This window comes from Engystomops pustulosus, chromosome 9 (assembly GCF_040894005.1).
Source record: "Engystomops pustulosus chromosome 9, aEngPut4.maternal, whole genome shotgun sequence".
In the NCBI taxonomy this organism is placed as follows: Eukaryota; Metazoa; Chordata; class Amphibia; order Anura; family Leptodactylidae; genus Engystomops; species Engystomops pustulosus.
Window position 1 is genome coordinate 5,031,951 of NC_092419.1, and position 11,096 is coordinate 5,043,046.

Here is an 11,096-nt window from a genome sequence, read left to right on the forward strand (position 1 = left end):
CAGCAAGAAAAAAATGTGCCATTTTCCCTGACCGGGAATCGAACCCGGGCCGCGGCGGTGAGAGCGCCGAATCCTAGCCACTAGACCACCAGGGAGAGGACGCCTTATTACTTTGAAGAGGTACAGCTGATAAATTATCTTGATATGCAGTACCTAAGAACACATCATGCTAACAAACAGGTCATTTTAACAGGAGAGGACTGGAAACCAGCAAGAAAAAAATGTGCCATTTTCCCTGACCGGGAATCGAACCCGGGCCGCGGCGGTGAGAGCGCCGAATCCTAGCCACTAGACCACCAGGGAGAGGACGCCTTATTACTTTGAAGAGGTACAGCTGATAAATTATCTTGATATGCAGTACCTAAGAACACATCATGCTAACAAACAGGTCATTTTAACAGGAGAGGACTGGAAACCAGCAAGAAAAAAATGTGCCATTTTCCCTGACCGGGAATCGAACCCGGGCCGCGGCGGTGAGAGCGCCGAATCCTAGCCACTAGACCACCAGGGAGAGGACGCCTTATTACTTTGAAGAGGTACAGCTGATAAATTATCTTGATATGCAGTACCTAAGAACACATCATGCTAACAAACAGGTCATTTTAACAGGAGAGGACTGGAAACCAGCAAGAAAAAAATGTGCCATTTTCCCTGACCGGGAATCGAACCCGGGCCGCGGCGGTGAGAGCGCCGAATCCTAGCCACTAGACCACCAGGGAGAGGACGCCTTATTACTTTGAAGAGGTACAGCTGATAAATTATCTTGATATGCAGTACCTAAGAACACATCATGCTAACAAACAGGTCATTTTAACAGGAGAGGACTGGAAACCAGCAAGAAAAAAATGTGCCATTTTCCCTGACCGGGAATCGAACCCGGGCCGCGGCGGTGAGAGCGCCGAATCCTAGCCACTAGACCACCAGGGAGAGGACGCCTTATTACTTTGAAGAGGTACAGCTGATAAATTATCTTGATATGCAGTACCTAAGAACACATCATGCTAACAAACAGGTCATTTTAACAGGAGAGGACTGGAAACCAGCAAGAAAAAAATGTGCCATTTTCCCTGACCGGGAATCGAACCCGGGCCGCGGCGGTGAGAGCGCCGAATCCTAGCCACTAGACCACCAGGGAGAGGACGCCTTATTACTTTGAAGAGGTACAGCTGATAAATTATCTTGATATGCAGTACCTAAGAACACATCATGCTAACAAACAGGTCATTTTAACAGGAGAGGACTGGAAACCAGCAAGAAAAAAATGTGCCATTTTCCCTGACCGGGAATCGAACCCGGGCCGCGGCGGTGAGAGCGCCGAATCCTAGCCACTAGACCACCAGGGAGAGGATGCCTTATTACTTTGAAGAGGTACAGCTGATAAATTATCTTGATATGCAGTACCTAAGAACACATCATGCTAACAAACAGGTCATTTTAACAGGAGAGGACTGGAAACCAGCAAGAAAAAAATGTGCCATTTTCCCTGACCGGGAATCGAACCCGGGCCGCGGCGGTGAGAGCGCCGAATCCTAGCCACTAGACCACCAGGGAGAGGATGCCTTATTACTTTGAAGAGGTACAGCTGATAAATTATCTTGATATGCAGTACCTAAGAACACATCATGCTAACAAACAGGTCATTTTAACAGGAGAGGACTGGAAACCAGCAAGAAAAAAATGTGCCATTTTCCCTGACCGGGAATCGAACCCGGGCCGCGGCGGTGAGAGCGCCGAATCCTAGCCACTAGACCACCAGGGAGAGGACGCCTTATTTCTTTGAAGAGGTACAGCTGATAAATTATCTTGATATGCAGTACCTAAGAACACATCATGCTAACAAACAGGTAATTTTAACAGGAGAGGACTGGAAACCAGCAAGAAAAAAATGTGCCATTTTCCCTGACCGGGAATCGAACCCGGGCCGCGGCGGTGAGAGCGCCGAATCCTAGCCACTAGACCACCAGGGAGAGGACGCCTTATTACTTTGAAGAGGTACAGCTGATAAATTATCTTGATATGCAGTACCTAAGAACACATCATGCTAACAAACAGGTCATTTTAACAGGAGAGGACTGGAAACCAGCAAGAAAAAAATGTGCCATTTTCCCTGACCGGGAATCGAACCCGGGCCGCGGCGGTGAGAGCGCCGAATCCTAGCCACTAGACCACCAGGGAGAGGACGCCTTATTACTTTGAAGAGGTACAGCTGATAAATTATCTTGATATGCAGTACCTAAGAACACATCATGCTAACAAACAGGTCATTTTAACAGGAGAGGACTGGAAACCAGCAAGAAAAAAATGTGCCATTTTCCCTGACCGGGAATCGAACCCGGGCCGCGGCGGTGAGAGCGCCGAATCCTAGCCACTAGACCACCAGGGAGAGGACGCCTTATTACTTTGAAGAGGTACAGCTGATAAATTATCTTGATATGCAGTACCTAAGAACACATCATGCTAACAAACAGGTCATTTTAACAGGAGAGGACTGGAAACCAGCAAGAAAAAAATGTGCCATTTTCCCTGACCGGGAATCGAACCCGGGCCGCGGCGGTGAGAGCGCCGAATCCTAGCCACTAGACCACCAGGGAGAGGACGCCTTATTACTTTGAAGAGGTACAGCTGATAAATTATCTTGATATGCAGTACCTAAGAACACATCATGCTAACAAACAGGTCATTTTAACAGGAGAGGACTGGAAACCAGCAAGAAAAAAATGTGCCATTTTCCCTGACCGGGAATCGAACCCGGGCCGCGGCGGTGAGAGCGCCGAATCCTAGCCACTAGACCACCAGGGAGAGGACGCCTTATTACTTTGAAGAGGTACAGCTGATAAATTATCTTGATATGCAGTACCTAAGAACACATCATGCTAACAAACAGGTAATTTTAACAGGAGAGGACTGGAAACCAGCAAGAAAAAAATGTGCCATTTTCCCTGACCGGGAATCGAACCCGGGCCGCGGCGGTGAGAGCGCCGAATCCTAGCCACTAGACCACCAGGGAGAGGACGCCTTATTACTTTGAAGAGGTACAGCTGATAAATTATCTTGATATGCAGTACCTAAGAACACATCATGCTAACAAACAGGTCATTTTAACAGGAGAGGACTGGAAACCAGCAAGAAAAAAATGTGCCATTTTCCCTGACCGGGAATCGAACCCGGGCCGCGGCGGTGAGAGCGCCGAATCCTAGCCACTAGACCACCAGGGAGAGGACGCCTTATTACTTTGAAGAGGTACAGCTGATAAATTATCTTGATATGCAGTACCTAAGAACACATCATGCTAACAAACAGGTAATTTTAACAGGAGAGGACTGGAAACCAGCAAGAAAAAAATGTGCCATTTTCCCTGACCGGGAATCGAACCCGGGCCGCGGCGGTGAGAGCGCCGAATCCTAGCCACTAGACCACCAGGGAGAGGACGCCTTATTACTTTGAAGAGGTACAGCTGATAAATTATCTTGATATGCAGTACCTAAGAACACATCATGCTAACAAACAGGTCATTTTAACAGGAGAGGACTGGAAACCAGCAAGAAAAAAATGTGCCATTTTCCCTGACCGGGAATCGAACCCGGGCCGCGGCGGTGAGAGCGCCGAATCCTAGCCACTAGACCACCAGGGAGAGGACGCCTTATTACTTTGAAGAGGTACAGCTGATAAATTATCTTGATATGCAGTACCTAAGAACACATCATGCTAACAAACAGGTCATTTTAACAGGAGAGGACTGGAAACCAGCAAGAAAAAAATGTGCCATTTTCCCTGACCGGGAATCGAACCCGGGCCGCGGCGGTGAGAGCGCCGAATCCTAGCCACTAGACCACCAGGGAGAGGACGCCTTATTACTTTGAAGAGGTACAGCTGATAAATTATCTTGATATGCAGTACCTAAGAACACATCATGCTAACAAACAGGTCATTTTAACAGGAGAGGACTGGAAACCAGCAAGAAAAAAATGTGCCATTTTCCCTGACCGGGAATCGAACCCGGGCCGCGGCGGTGAGAGCGCCGAATCCTAGCCACTAGACCACCAGGGAGAGGACGCCTTATTACTTTGAAGAGGTACAGCTGATAAATTATCTTGATATGCAGTACCTAAGAACACATCATGCTAACAAACAGGTCATTTTAACAGGAGAGGACTGGAAACCAGCAAGAAAAAAATGTGCCATTTTCCCTGACCGGGAATCGAACCCGGGCCGCGGCGGTGAGAGCGCCGAATCCTAGCCACTAGACCACCAGGGAGAGGACGCCTTATTACTTTGAAGAGGTACAGCTGATAAATTATCTTGATATGCAGTACCTAAGAACACATCATGCTAACAAACAGGTCATTTTAACAGGAGAGGACTGGAAACCAGCAAGAAAAAAATGTGCCATTTTCCCTGACCGGGAATCGAACCCGGGCCGCGGCGGTGAGAGCGCCGAATCCTAGCCACTAGACCACCAGGGAGAGGACGCCTTATTACTTTGAAGAGGTACAGCTGATAAATTATCTTGATATGCAGTACCTAAGAACACATCATGCTAACAAACAGGTAATTTTAACAGGAGAGGACTGGAAACCAGCAAGAAAAAAATGTGCCATTTTCCCTGACCGGGAATCGAACCCGGGCCGCGGCGGTGAGAGCGCCGAATCCTAGCCACTAGACCACCAGGGAGAGGACGCCTTATTACTTTGAAGAGGTACAGCTGATAAATTATCTTGATATGCAGTACCTAAGAACACATCATGCTAACAAACAGGTCATTTTAACAGGAGAGGACTGGAAACCAGCAAGAAAAAAATGTGCCATTTTCCCTGACCGGGAATCGAACCCGGGCCGCGGCGGTGAGAGCGCCGAATCCTAGCCACTAGACCACCAGGGAGAGGACGCCTTATTACTTTGAAGAGGTACAGCTGATAAATTATCTTGATATGCAGTACCTAAGAACACATCATGCTAACAAACAGGTCATTTTAACAGGAGAGGACTGGAAACCAGCAAGAAAAAAATGTGCCATTTTCCCTGACCGGGAATCGAACCCGGGCCGCGGCGGTGAGAGCGCCGAATCCTAGCCACTAGACCACCAGGGAGAGGACGCCTTATTACTTTGAAGAGGTACAGCTGATAAATTATCTTGATATGCAGTACCTAAGAACACATCATGCTAACAAACAGGTCATTTTAACAGGAGAGGACTGGAAACCAGCAAGAAAAAAATGTGCCATTTTCCCTGACCGGGAATCGAACCCGGGCCGCGGCGGTGAGAGCGCCGAATCCTAGCCACTAGACCACCAGGGAGAGGATGCCTTATTACTTTGAAGAGGTACAGCTGATAAATTATCTTGATATGCAGTACCTAAGAACACATCATGCTAACAAACAGGTCATTTTAACAGGAGAGGACTGGAAACCAGCAAGAAAAAAATGTGCCATTTTCCCTGACCGGGAATCGAACCCGGGCCGCGGCGGTGAGAGCGCCGAATCCTAGCCACTAGACCACCAGGGAGAGGACGCCTTATTTCTTTGAAGAGGTACAGCTGATAAATTATCTTGATATGCAGTACCTAAGAACACATCATGCTAACAAACAGGTAATTTTAACAGGAGAGGACTGGAAACCAGCAAGAAAAAAATGTGCCATTTTCCCTGACCGGGAATCGAACCCGGGCCGCGGCGGTGAGAGCGCCGAATCCTAGCCACTAGACCACCAGGGAGAGGACGCCTTATTACTTTGAAGAGGTACAGCTGATAAATTATCTTGATATGCAGTACCTAAGAACACATCATGCTAACAAACAGGTCATTTTAACAGGAGAGGACTGGAAACCAGCAAGAAAAAAATGTGCCATTTTCCCTGACCGGGAATCGAACCCGGGCCGCGGCGGTGAGAGCGCCGAATCCTAGCCACTAGACCACCAGGGAGAGGACGCCTTATTACTTTGAAGAGGTACAGCTGATAAATTATCTTGATATGCAGTACCTAAGAACACATCATGCTAACAAACAGGTCATTTTAACAGGAGAGGACTGGAAACCAGCAAGAAAAAAATGTGCCATTTTCCCTGACCGGGAATCGAACCCGGGCCGCGGCGGTGAGAGCGCCGAATCCTAGCCACTAGACCACCAGGGAGAGGACGCCTTATTACTTTGAAGAGGTACAGCTGATAAATTATCTTGATATGCAGTACCTAAGAACACATCATGCTAACAAACAGGTCATTTTAACAGGAGAGGACTGGAAACCAGCAAGAAAAAAATGTGCCATTTTCCCTGACCGGGAATCGAACCCGGGCCGCGGCGGTGAGAGCGCCGAATCCTAGCCACTAGACCACCAGGGAGAGGACGCCTTATTACTTTGAAGAGGTACAGCTGATAAATTATCTTGATATGCAGTACCTAAGAACACATCATGCTAACAAACAGGTCATTTTAACAGGAGAGGACTGGAAACCAGCAAGAAAAAAATGTGCCATTTTCCCTGACCGGGAATCGAACCCGGGCCGCGGCGGTGAGAGCGCCGAATCCTAGCCACTAGACCACCAGGGAGAGGACGCCTTATTACTTTGAAGAGGTACAGCTGATAAATTATCTTGATATGCAGTACCTAAGAACACATCATGCTAACAAACAGGTCATTTTAACAGGAGAGGACTGGAAACCAGCAAGAAAAAAATGTGCCATTTTCCCTGACCGGGAATCGAACCCGGGCCGCGGCGGTGAGAGCGCCGAATCCTAGCCACTAGACCACCAGGGAGAGGACGCCTTATTACTTTGAAGAGGTACAGCTGATAAATTATCTTGATATGCAGTACCTAAGAACACATCATGCTAACAAACAGGTCATTTTAACAGGAGAGGACTGGAAACCAGCAAGAAAAAAATGTGCCATTTTCCCTGACCGGGAATCGAACCCGGGCCGCGGCGGTGAGAGCGCCGAATCCTAGCCACTAGACCACCAGGGAGAGGACGCCTTATTACTTTGAAGAGGTACAGCTGATAAATTATCTTGATATGCAGTACCTAAGAACACATCATGCTAACAAACAGGTCATTTTAACAGGAGAGGACTGGAAACCAGCAAGAAAAAAATGTGCCATTTTCCCTGACCGGGAATCGAACCCGGGCCGCGGCGGTGAGAGCGCCGAATCCTAGCCACTAGACCACCAGGGAGAGGACGCCTTATTACTTTGAAGAGGTACAGCTGATAAATTATCTTGATATGCAGTACCTAAGAACACATCATGCTAACAAACAGGTCATTTTAACAGGAGAGGACTGGAAACCAGCAAGAAAAAAATGTGCCATTTTCCCTGACCGGGAATCGAACCCGGGCCGCGGCGGTGAGAGCGCCGAATCCTAGCCACTAGACCACCAGGGAGAGGACGCCTTATTACTTTGAAGAGGTACAGCTGATAAATTATCTTGATATGCAGTACCTAAGAACACATCATGCTAACAAACAGGTCATTTTAACAGGAGAGGACTGGAAACCAGCAAGAAAAAAATGTGCCATTTTCCCTGACCGGGAATCGAACCCGGGCCGCGGCGGTGAGAGCGCCGAATCCTAGCCACTAGACCACCAGGGAGAGGACGCCTTATTACTTTGAAGAGGTACAGCTGATAAATTATCTTGATATGCAGTACCTAAGAACACATCATGCTAACAAACAGGTCATTTTAACAGGAGAGGACTGGAAACCAGCAAGAAAAAAATGTGCCATTTTCCCTGACCGGGAATCGAACCCGGGCCGCGGCGGTGAGAGCGCCGAATCCTAGCCACTAGACCACCAGGGAGAGGACGCCTTATTACTTTGAAGAGGTACAGCTGATAAATTATCTTGATATGCAGTACCTAAGAACACATCATGCTAACAAACAGGTCATTTTAACAGGAGAGGACTGGAAACCAGCAAGAAAAAAATGTGCCATTTTCCCTGACCGGGAATCGAACCCGGGCCGCGGCGGTGAGAGCGCCGAATCCTAGCCACTAGACCACCAGGGAGAGGACGCCTTATTACTTTGAAGAGGTACAGCTGATAAATTATCTTGATATGCAGTACCTAAGAACACATCATGCTAACAAACAGGTCATTTTAACAGGAGAGGACTGGAAACCAGCAAGAAAAAAATGTGCCATTTTCCCTGACCGGGAATCGAACCCGGGCCGCGGCGGTGAGAGCGCCGAATCCTAGCCACTAGACCACCAGGGAGAGGACGCCTTATTACTTTGAAGAGGTACAGCTGATAAATTATCTTGATATGCAGTACCTAAGAACACATCATGCTAACAAACAGGTCATTTTAACAGGAGAGGACTGGAAACCAGCAAGAAAAAAATGTGCCATTTTCCTGACCGGGAATCGAACCCGGGCCGCGGCGGTGAGAGCGCCGAATCCTAGCCACTAGACCACCAGGGAGAGGACGCCTTATTACTTTGAAGAGGTACAGCTGATAAATTATCTTGATATGCAGTACCTAAGAACACATCATGCTAACAAACAGGTCATTTTAACAGGAGAGGACTGGAAACCAGCAAGAAAAAAATGTGCCATTTTCCCTGACCGGGAATCGAACCCGGGCCGCGGCGGTGAGAGCGCCGAATCCTAGCCACTAGACCACCAGGGAGAGGACGCCTTATTACTTTGAAGAGGTACAGCTGATAAATTATCTTGATATGCAGTACCTAAGAACACATCATGCTAACAAACAGGTCATTTTAACAGGAGAGGACTGGAAACCAGCAAGAAAAAAATGTGCCATTTTCCCTGACCGGGAATCGAACCCGGGCCGCGGCGGTGAGAGCGCCGAATCCTAGCCACTAGACCACCAGGGAGAGGACGCCTTATTACTTTGAAGAGGTACAGCTGATAAATTATCTTGATATGCAGTACCTAAGAACACATCATGCTAACAAACAGGTCATTTTAACAGGAGAGGACTGGAAACCAGCAAGAAAAAAATGTGCCATTTTCCCTGACCGGGAATCGAACCCGGGCCGCGGCGGTGAGAGCGCCGAATCCTAGCCACTAGACCACCAGGGAGAGGACGCCTTATTACTTTGAAGAGGTACAGCTGATAAATTATCTTGATATGCAGTACCTAAGAACACATCATGCTAACAAACAGGTCATTTTAACAGGAGAGGACTGGAAACCAGCAAGAAAAAAATGTGCCATTTTCCCTGACCGGGAATCGAACCCGGGCCGCGGCGGTGAGAGCGCCGAATCCTAGCCACTAGACCACCAGGGAGAGGACGCCTTATTACTTTGAAGAGGTACAGCTGATAAATTATCTTGATATGCAGTACCTAAGAACACATCATGCTAACAAACAGGTCATTTTAACAGGAGAGGACTGGAAACCAGCAAGAAAAAAATGTGCCATTTTCCCTGACCGGAATCGAACCCGGGCCGCGGCGGTGAGAGCGCCGAATCCTAGCCACTAGACCACCAGGGAGAGGACGCCTTATTACTTTGAAGAGGTACAGCTGATAAATTATCTTGATATGCAGTACCTAAGAACACATCATGCTAACAAACAGGTCATTTTAACAGGAGAGGACTGGAAACCAGCAAGAAAAAAATGTGCCATTTTCCCTGACCGGGAATCGAACCCGGGCCGCGGCGGTGAGAGCGCCGAATCCTAGCCACTAGACCACCAGGGAGAGGACGCCTTATTACTTTGAAGAGGTACAGCTGATAAATTATCTTGATATGCAGTACCTAAGAACACATCATGCTAACAAACAGGTCATTTTAACAGGAGAGGACTGGAAACCAGCAAGAAAAAAATGTGCCATTTTCCCTGACCGGGAATCGAACCCGGGCCGCGGCGGTGAGAGCGCCGAATCCTAGCCACTAGACCACCAGGGAGAGGACGCCTTATTACTTTGAAGAGGTACAGCTGATAAATTATCTTGATATGCAGTACCTAAGAACACATCATGCTAACAAACAGGTCATTTTAACAGGAGAGGACTGGAAACCAGCAAGAAAAAAATGTGCCATTTTCCCTGACCGGGAATCGAACCCGGGCCGCGGCGGTGAGAGCGCCGAATCCTAGCCACTAGACCACCAGGGAGAGGACGCCTTATTACTTTGAAGAGGTACAGCTGATAAATTATCTTGATATGCAGTACCTAAGAACACATCATGCTAACAAACAGGTCATTTTAACAGGAGAGGACTGGAAACCAGCAAGAAAAAAATGTGCCATTTTCCCTGACCGGGAATCGAACCGGGCCGCGGCGGTGAGAGCGCCGAATCCTAGCCACTAGCCACCAGGGAGAGGACGCCTTATTACTTTGAAGAGGTACAGCTGATAAATTATCTTGATATGCAGTACCTAAGAACACATCATGCTAACAAACAGGTCATTTTAACAGGAGAGGACTGGAAACCAGCAAGAAAAAAATGTGCATTTTCCCTGACCGGGAATCGAACCCGGGCCGCGGCGGTGAGAGCGCCGAATCCTAGCCACTAGACCACCAGGGAGAGGACGCCTTATTACTTTGAAGAGGTACAGCTGATAAATTATCTTGATATGCAGTACCTAAGAACACATCATGCTAACAAACAGGTCATTTTAACAGGAGAGGACTGGAAACCAGCAAGAAAAAAATGTGCCATTTTCCCTGACCGGGAATCGAACCCGGGCCGCGGCGGTGAGAGCGCCGAATCCTAGCCACTAGACCACCAGGAGAGGACGCCTTATTACTTTGAAGAGGTACAGCTGATAAATTATCTTGATATGCAGTACTAAGAACACATCATGCTAACAAACAGGTAATTTTAACAGGAGAGGACTGGAAACCAGCAAGAAAAAAATGTGCCATTTTCCCTGACCGGGAATCGAACCCGGGCCGCGGCGGTGAGAGCGCCGAATCCTAGCCACTAGACCACCAGGGAGAGGACGCCTTATTACTTTGAAGAGGTACAGCTGATAAATTATCTTGATATGCAGTACCTAAGAACACATCATGCTAACAAACAGGTCATTTTAACAGGAGAGGACTGGAAACCAGCAAGAAAAAAATGTGCCATTTTCCCTGACCGGGAATCGAACCCGGGCCGCGGCGGTGAGAGCGCCGAATCCTAGCC

General features: G+C 48.1%; 49 non-coding genes across 49 annotated transcripts; all 49 read right to left on the reverse strand.

Annotated features, from left to right (window-relative positions):
• Nucleotides 1-23: 23 nt before the first annotated feature.
• Nucleotides 24-95, reverse strand: TRNAE-CUC (transfer RNA glutamic acid (anticodon CUC)). Its single transcript has one exon. It is a non-coding gene; the product is annotated as a tRNA-Glu (tRNA).
• A 136-nt stretch (nucleotides 96-231) lies between these two features.
• On the reverse strand, nucleotides 232-303 carry TRNAE-CUC (transfer RNA glutamic acid (anticodon CUC)). The gene has a single exon. It is a non-coding gene; the product is annotated as a tRNA-Glu (tRNA).
• A 136-nt stretch (nucleotides 304-439) lies between these two features.
• On the reverse strand, nucleotides 440-511 carry TRNAE-CUC (transfer RNA glutamic acid (anticodon CUC)). The gene has a single exon. It is a non-coding gene; the product is annotated as a tRNA-Glu (tRNA).
• A 136-nt stretch (nucleotides 512-647) lies between these two features.
• TRNAE-CUC (transfer RNA glutamic acid (anticodon CUC)) lies at nucleotides 648-719 on the reverse strand. The gene has a single exon. It is a non-coding gene; the product is annotated as a tRNA-Glu (tRNA).
• Nucleotides 720-855: 136 nt separating this feature from the next.
• On the reverse strand, nucleotides 856-927 carry TRNAE-CUC (transfer RNA glutamic acid (anticodon CUC)). Its single transcript has one exon. It is a non-coding gene; the product is annotated as a tRNA-Glu (tRNA).
• A 136-nt stretch (nucleotides 928-1,063) lies between these two features.
• TRNAE-CUC (transfer RNA glutamic acid (anticodon CUC)) lies at nucleotides 1,064-1,135 on the reverse strand. Its single transcript has one exon. It is a non-coding gene; the product is annotated as a tRNA-Glu (tRNA).
• A 136-nt stretch (nucleotides 1,136-1,271) lies between these two features.
• Nucleotides 1,272-1,343, reverse strand: TRNAE-CUC (transfer RNA glutamic acid (anticodon CUC)). The gene has a single exon. It is a non-coding gene; the product is annotated as a tRNA-Glu (tRNA).
• A 136-nt stretch (nucleotides 1,344-1,479) lies between these two features.
• Nucleotides 1,480-1,551, reverse strand: TRNAE-CUC (transfer RNA glutamic acid (anticodon CUC)). The gene has a single exon. It is a non-coding gene; the product is annotated as a tRNA-Glu (tRNA).
• Nucleotides 1,552-1,687: 136 nt separating this feature from the next.
• Nucleotides 1,688-1,759, reverse strand: TRNAE-CUC (transfer RNA glutamic acid (anticodon CUC)). Its single transcript has one exon. It is a non-coding gene; the product is annotated as a tRNA-Glu (tRNA).
• Nucleotides 1,760-1,895: 136 nt separating this feature from the next.
• Nucleotides 1,896-1,967, reverse strand: TRNAE-CUC (transfer RNA glutamic acid (anticodon CUC)). Its single transcript has one exon. It is a non-coding gene; the product is annotated as a tRNA-Glu (tRNA).
• Nucleotides 1,968-2,103: 136 nt separating this feature from the next.
• Nucleotides 2,104-2,175, reverse strand: TRNAE-CUC (transfer RNA glutamic acid (anticodon CUC)). Its single transcript has one exon. It is a non-coding gene; the product is annotated as a tRNA-Glu (tRNA).
• A 136-nt stretch (nucleotides 2,176-2,311) lies between these two features.
• Nucleotides 2,312-2,383, reverse strand: TRNAE-CUC (transfer RNA glutamic acid (anticodon CUC)). Its single transcript has one exon. It is a non-coding gene; the product is annotated as a tRNA-Glu (tRNA).
• Nucleotides 2,384-2,519: 136 nt separating this feature from the next.
• On the reverse strand, nucleotides 2,520-2,591 carry TRNAE-CUC (transfer RNA glutamic acid (anticodon CUC)). Its single transcript has one exon. It is a non-coding gene; the product is annotated as a tRNA-Glu (tRNA).
• Nucleotides 2,592-2,727: 136 nt separating this feature from the next.
• TRNAE-CUC (transfer RNA glutamic acid (anticodon CUC)) lies at nucleotides 2,728-2,799 on the reverse strand. Its single transcript has one exon. It is a non-coding gene; the product is annotated as a tRNA-Glu (tRNA).
• Nucleotides 2,800-2,935: 136 nt separating this feature from the next.
• TRNAE-CUC (transfer RNA glutamic acid (anticodon CUC)) lies at nucleotides 2,936-3,007 on the reverse strand. Its single transcript has one exon. It is a non-coding gene; the product is annotated as a tRNA-Glu (tRNA).
• Nucleotides 3,008-3,143: 136 nt separating this feature from the next.
• Nucleotides 3,144-3,215, reverse strand: TRNAE-CUC (transfer RNA glutamic acid (anticodon CUC)). Its single transcript has one exon. It is a non-coding gene; the product is annotated as a tRNA-Glu (tRNA).
• A 136-nt stretch (nucleotides 3,216-3,351) lies between these two features.
• On the reverse strand, nucleotides 3,352-3,423 carry TRNAE-CUC (transfer RNA glutamic acid (anticodon CUC)). The gene has a single exon. It is a non-coding gene; the product is annotated as a tRNA-Glu (tRNA).
• Nucleotides 3,424-3,559: 136 nt separating this feature from the next.
• On the reverse strand, nucleotides 3,560-3,631 carry TRNAE-CUC (transfer RNA glutamic acid (anticodon CUC)). The gene has a single exon. It is a non-coding gene; the product is annotated as a tRNA-Glu (tRNA).
• A 136-nt stretch (nucleotides 3,632-3,767) lies between these two features.
• Nucleotides 3,768-3,839, reverse strand: TRNAE-CUC (transfer RNA glutamic acid (anticodon CUC)). The gene has a single exon. It is a non-coding gene; the product is annotated as a tRNA-Glu (tRNA).
• A 136-nt stretch (nucleotides 3,840-3,975) lies between these two features.
• On the reverse strand, nucleotides 3,976-4,047 carry TRNAE-CUC (transfer RNA glutamic acid (anticodon CUC)). The gene has a single exon. It is a non-coding gene; the product is annotated as a tRNA-Glu (tRNA).
• A 136-nt stretch (nucleotides 4,048-4,183) lies between these two features.
• Nucleotides 4,184-4,255, reverse strand: TRNAE-CUC (transfer RNA glutamic acid (anticodon CUC)). The gene has a single exon. It is a non-coding gene; the product is annotated as a tRNA-Glu (tRNA).
• A 136-nt stretch (nucleotides 4,256-4,391) lies between these two features.
• TRNAE-CUC (transfer RNA glutamic acid (anticodon CUC)) lies at nucleotides 4,392-4,463 on the reverse strand. The gene has a single exon. It is a non-coding gene; the product is annotated as a tRNA-Glu (tRNA).
• Nucleotides 4,464-4,599: 136 nt separating this feature from the next.
• Nucleotides 4,600-4,671, reverse strand: TRNAE-CUC (transfer RNA glutamic acid (anticodon CUC)). The gene has a single exon. It is a non-coding gene; the product is annotated as a tRNA-Glu (tRNA).
• Nucleotides 4,672-4,807: 136 nt separating this feature from the next.
• Nucleotides 4,808-4,879, reverse strand: TRNAE-CUC (transfer RNA glutamic acid (anticodon CUC)). The gene has a single exon. It is a non-coding gene; the product is annotated as a tRNA-Glu (tRNA).
• Nucleotides 4,880-5,015: 136 nt separating this feature from the next.
• TRNAE-CUC (transfer RNA glutamic acid (anticodon CUC)) lies at nucleotides 5,016-5,087 on the reverse strand. The gene has a single exon. It is a non-coding gene; the product is annotated as a tRNA-Glu (tRNA).
• Nucleotides 5,088-5,223: 136 nt separating this feature from the next.
• On the reverse strand, nucleotides 5,224-5,295 carry TRNAE-CUC (transfer RNA glutamic acid (anticodon CUC)). Its single transcript has one exon. It is a non-coding gene; the product is annotated as a tRNA-Glu (tRNA).
• A 136-nt stretch (nucleotides 5,296-5,431) lies between these two features.
• Nucleotides 5,432-5,503, reverse strand: TRNAE-CUC (transfer RNA glutamic acid (anticodon CUC)). Its single transcript has one exon. It is a non-coding gene; the product is annotated as a tRNA-Glu (tRNA).
• A 136-nt stretch (nucleotides 5,504-5,639) lies between these two features.
• TRNAE-CUC (transfer RNA glutamic acid (anticodon CUC)) lies at nucleotides 5,640-5,711 on the reverse strand. Its single transcript has one exon. It is a non-coding gene; the product is annotated as a tRNA-Glu (tRNA).
• A 136-nt stretch (nucleotides 5,712-5,847) lies between these two features.
• Nucleotides 5,848-5,919, reverse strand: TRNAE-CUC (transfer RNA glutamic acid (anticodon CUC)). The gene has a single exon. It is a non-coding gene; the product is annotated as a tRNA-Glu (tRNA).
• A 136-nt stretch (nucleotides 5,920-6,055) lies between these two features.
• Nucleotides 6,056-6,127, reverse strand: TRNAE-CUC (transfer RNA glutamic acid (anticodon CUC)). Its single transcript has one exon. It is a non-coding gene; the product is annotated as a tRNA-Glu (tRNA).
• Nucleotides 6,128-6,263: 136 nt separating this feature from the next.
• Nucleotides 6,264-6,335, reverse strand: TRNAE-CUC (transfer RNA glutamic acid (anticodon CUC)). The gene has a single exon. It is a non-coding gene; the product is annotated as a tRNA-Glu (tRNA).
• A 136-nt stretch (nucleotides 6,336-6,471) lies between these two features.
• TRNAE-CUC (transfer RNA glutamic acid (anticodon CUC)) lies at nucleotides 6,472-6,543 on the reverse strand. Its single transcript has one exon. It is a non-coding gene; the product is annotated as a tRNA-Glu (tRNA).
• A 136-nt stretch (nucleotides 6,544-6,679) lies between these two features.
• Nucleotides 6,680-6,751, reverse strand: TRNAE-CUC (transfer RNA glutamic acid (anticodon CUC)). Its single transcript has one exon. It is a non-coding gene; the product is annotated as a tRNA-Glu (tRNA).
• Nucleotides 6,752-6,887: 136 nt separating this feature from the next.
• Nucleotides 6,888-6,959, reverse strand: TRNAE-CUC (transfer RNA glutamic acid (anticodon CUC)). The gene has a single exon. It is a non-coding gene; the product is annotated as a tRNA-Glu (tRNA).
• A 136-nt stretch (nucleotides 6,960-7,095) lies between these two features.
• Nucleotides 7,096-7,167, reverse strand: TRNAE-CUC (transfer RNA glutamic acid (anticodon CUC)). Its single transcript has one exon. It is a non-coding gene; the product is annotated as a tRNA-Glu (tRNA).
• A 136-nt stretch (nucleotides 7,168-7,303) lies between these two features.
• TRNAE-CUC (transfer RNA glutamic acid (anticodon CUC)) lies at nucleotides 7,304-7,375 on the reverse strand. Its single transcript has one exon. It is a non-coding gene; the product is annotated as a tRNA-Glu (tRNA).
• A 136-nt stretch (nucleotides 7,376-7,511) lies between these two features.
• TRNAE-CUC (transfer RNA glutamic acid (anticodon CUC)) lies at nucleotides 7,512-7,583 on the reverse strand. The gene has a single exon. It is a non-coding gene; the product is annotated as a tRNA-Glu (tRNA).
• Nucleotides 7,584-7,719: 136 nt separating this feature from the next.
• TRNAE-CUC (transfer RNA glutamic acid (anticodon CUC)) lies at nucleotides 7,720-7,791 on the reverse strand. The gene has a single exon. It is a non-coding gene; the product is annotated as a tRNA-Glu (tRNA).
• Nucleotides 7,792-7,927: 136 nt separating this feature from the next.
• Nucleotides 7,928-7,999, reverse strand: TRNAE-CUC (transfer RNA glutamic acid (anticodon CUC)). The gene has a single exon. It is a non-coding gene; the product is annotated as a tRNA-Glu (tRNA).
• A 136-nt stretch (nucleotides 8,000-8,135) lies between these two features.
• Nucleotides 8,136-8,207, reverse strand: TRNAE-CUC (transfer RNA glutamic acid (anticodon CUC)). Its single transcript has one exon. It is a non-coding gene; the product is annotated as a tRNA-Glu (tRNA).
• Nucleotides 8,208-8,550: 343 nt separating this feature from the next.
• Nucleotides 8,551-8,622, reverse strand: TRNAE-CUC (transfer RNA glutamic acid (anticodon CUC)). Its single transcript has one exon. It is a non-coding gene; the product is annotated as a tRNA-Glu (tRNA).
• Nucleotides 8,623-8,758: 136 nt separating this feature from the next.
• TRNAE-CUC (transfer RNA glutamic acid (anticodon CUC)) lies at nucleotides 8,759-8,830 on the reverse strand. The gene has a single exon. It is a non-coding gene; the product is annotated as a tRNA-Glu (tRNA).
• Nucleotides 8,831-8,966: 136 nt separating this feature from the next.
• Nucleotides 8,967-9,038, reverse strand: TRNAE-CUC (transfer RNA glutamic acid (anticodon CUC)). Its single transcript has one exon. It is a non-coding gene; the product is annotated as a tRNA-Glu (tRNA).
• Nucleotides 9,039-9,174: 136 nt separating this feature from the next.
• Nucleotides 9,175-9,246, reverse strand: TRNAE-CUC (transfer RNA glutamic acid (anticodon CUC)). The gene has a single exon. It is a non-coding gene; the product is annotated as a tRNA-Glu (tRNA).
• A 343-nt stretch (nucleotides 9,247-9,589) lies between these two features.
• On the reverse strand, nucleotides 9,590-9,661 carry TRNAE-CUC (transfer RNA glutamic acid (anticodon CUC)). Its single transcript has one exon. It is a non-coding gene; the product is annotated as a tRNA-Glu (tRNA).
• A 136-nt stretch (nucleotides 9,662-9,797) lies between these two features.
• TRNAE-CUC (transfer RNA glutamic acid (anticodon CUC)) lies at nucleotides 9,798-9,869 on the reverse strand. The gene has a single exon. It is a non-coding gene; the product is annotated as a tRNA-Glu (tRNA).
• A 136-nt stretch (nucleotides 9,870-10,005) lies between these two features.
• Nucleotides 10,006-10,077, reverse strand: TRNAE-CUC (transfer RNA glutamic acid (anticodon CUC)). Its single transcript has one exon. It is a non-coding gene; the product is annotated as a tRNA-Glu (tRNA).
• Nucleotides 10,078-10,418: 341 nt separating this feature from the next.
• On the reverse strand, nucleotides 10,419-10,490 carry TRNAE-CUC (transfer RNA glutamic acid (anticodon CUC)). The gene has a single exon. It is a non-coding gene; the product is annotated as a tRNA-Glu (tRNA).
• A 342-nt stretch (nucleotides 10,491-10,832) lies between these two features.
• Nucleotides 10,833-10,904, reverse strand: TRNAE-CUC (transfer RNA glutamic acid (anticodon CUC)). The gene has a single exon. It is a non-coding gene; the product is annotated as a tRNA-Glu (tRNA).
• Between the last annotated feature and the right edge of the window lie 192 nt (nucleotides 10,905-11,096).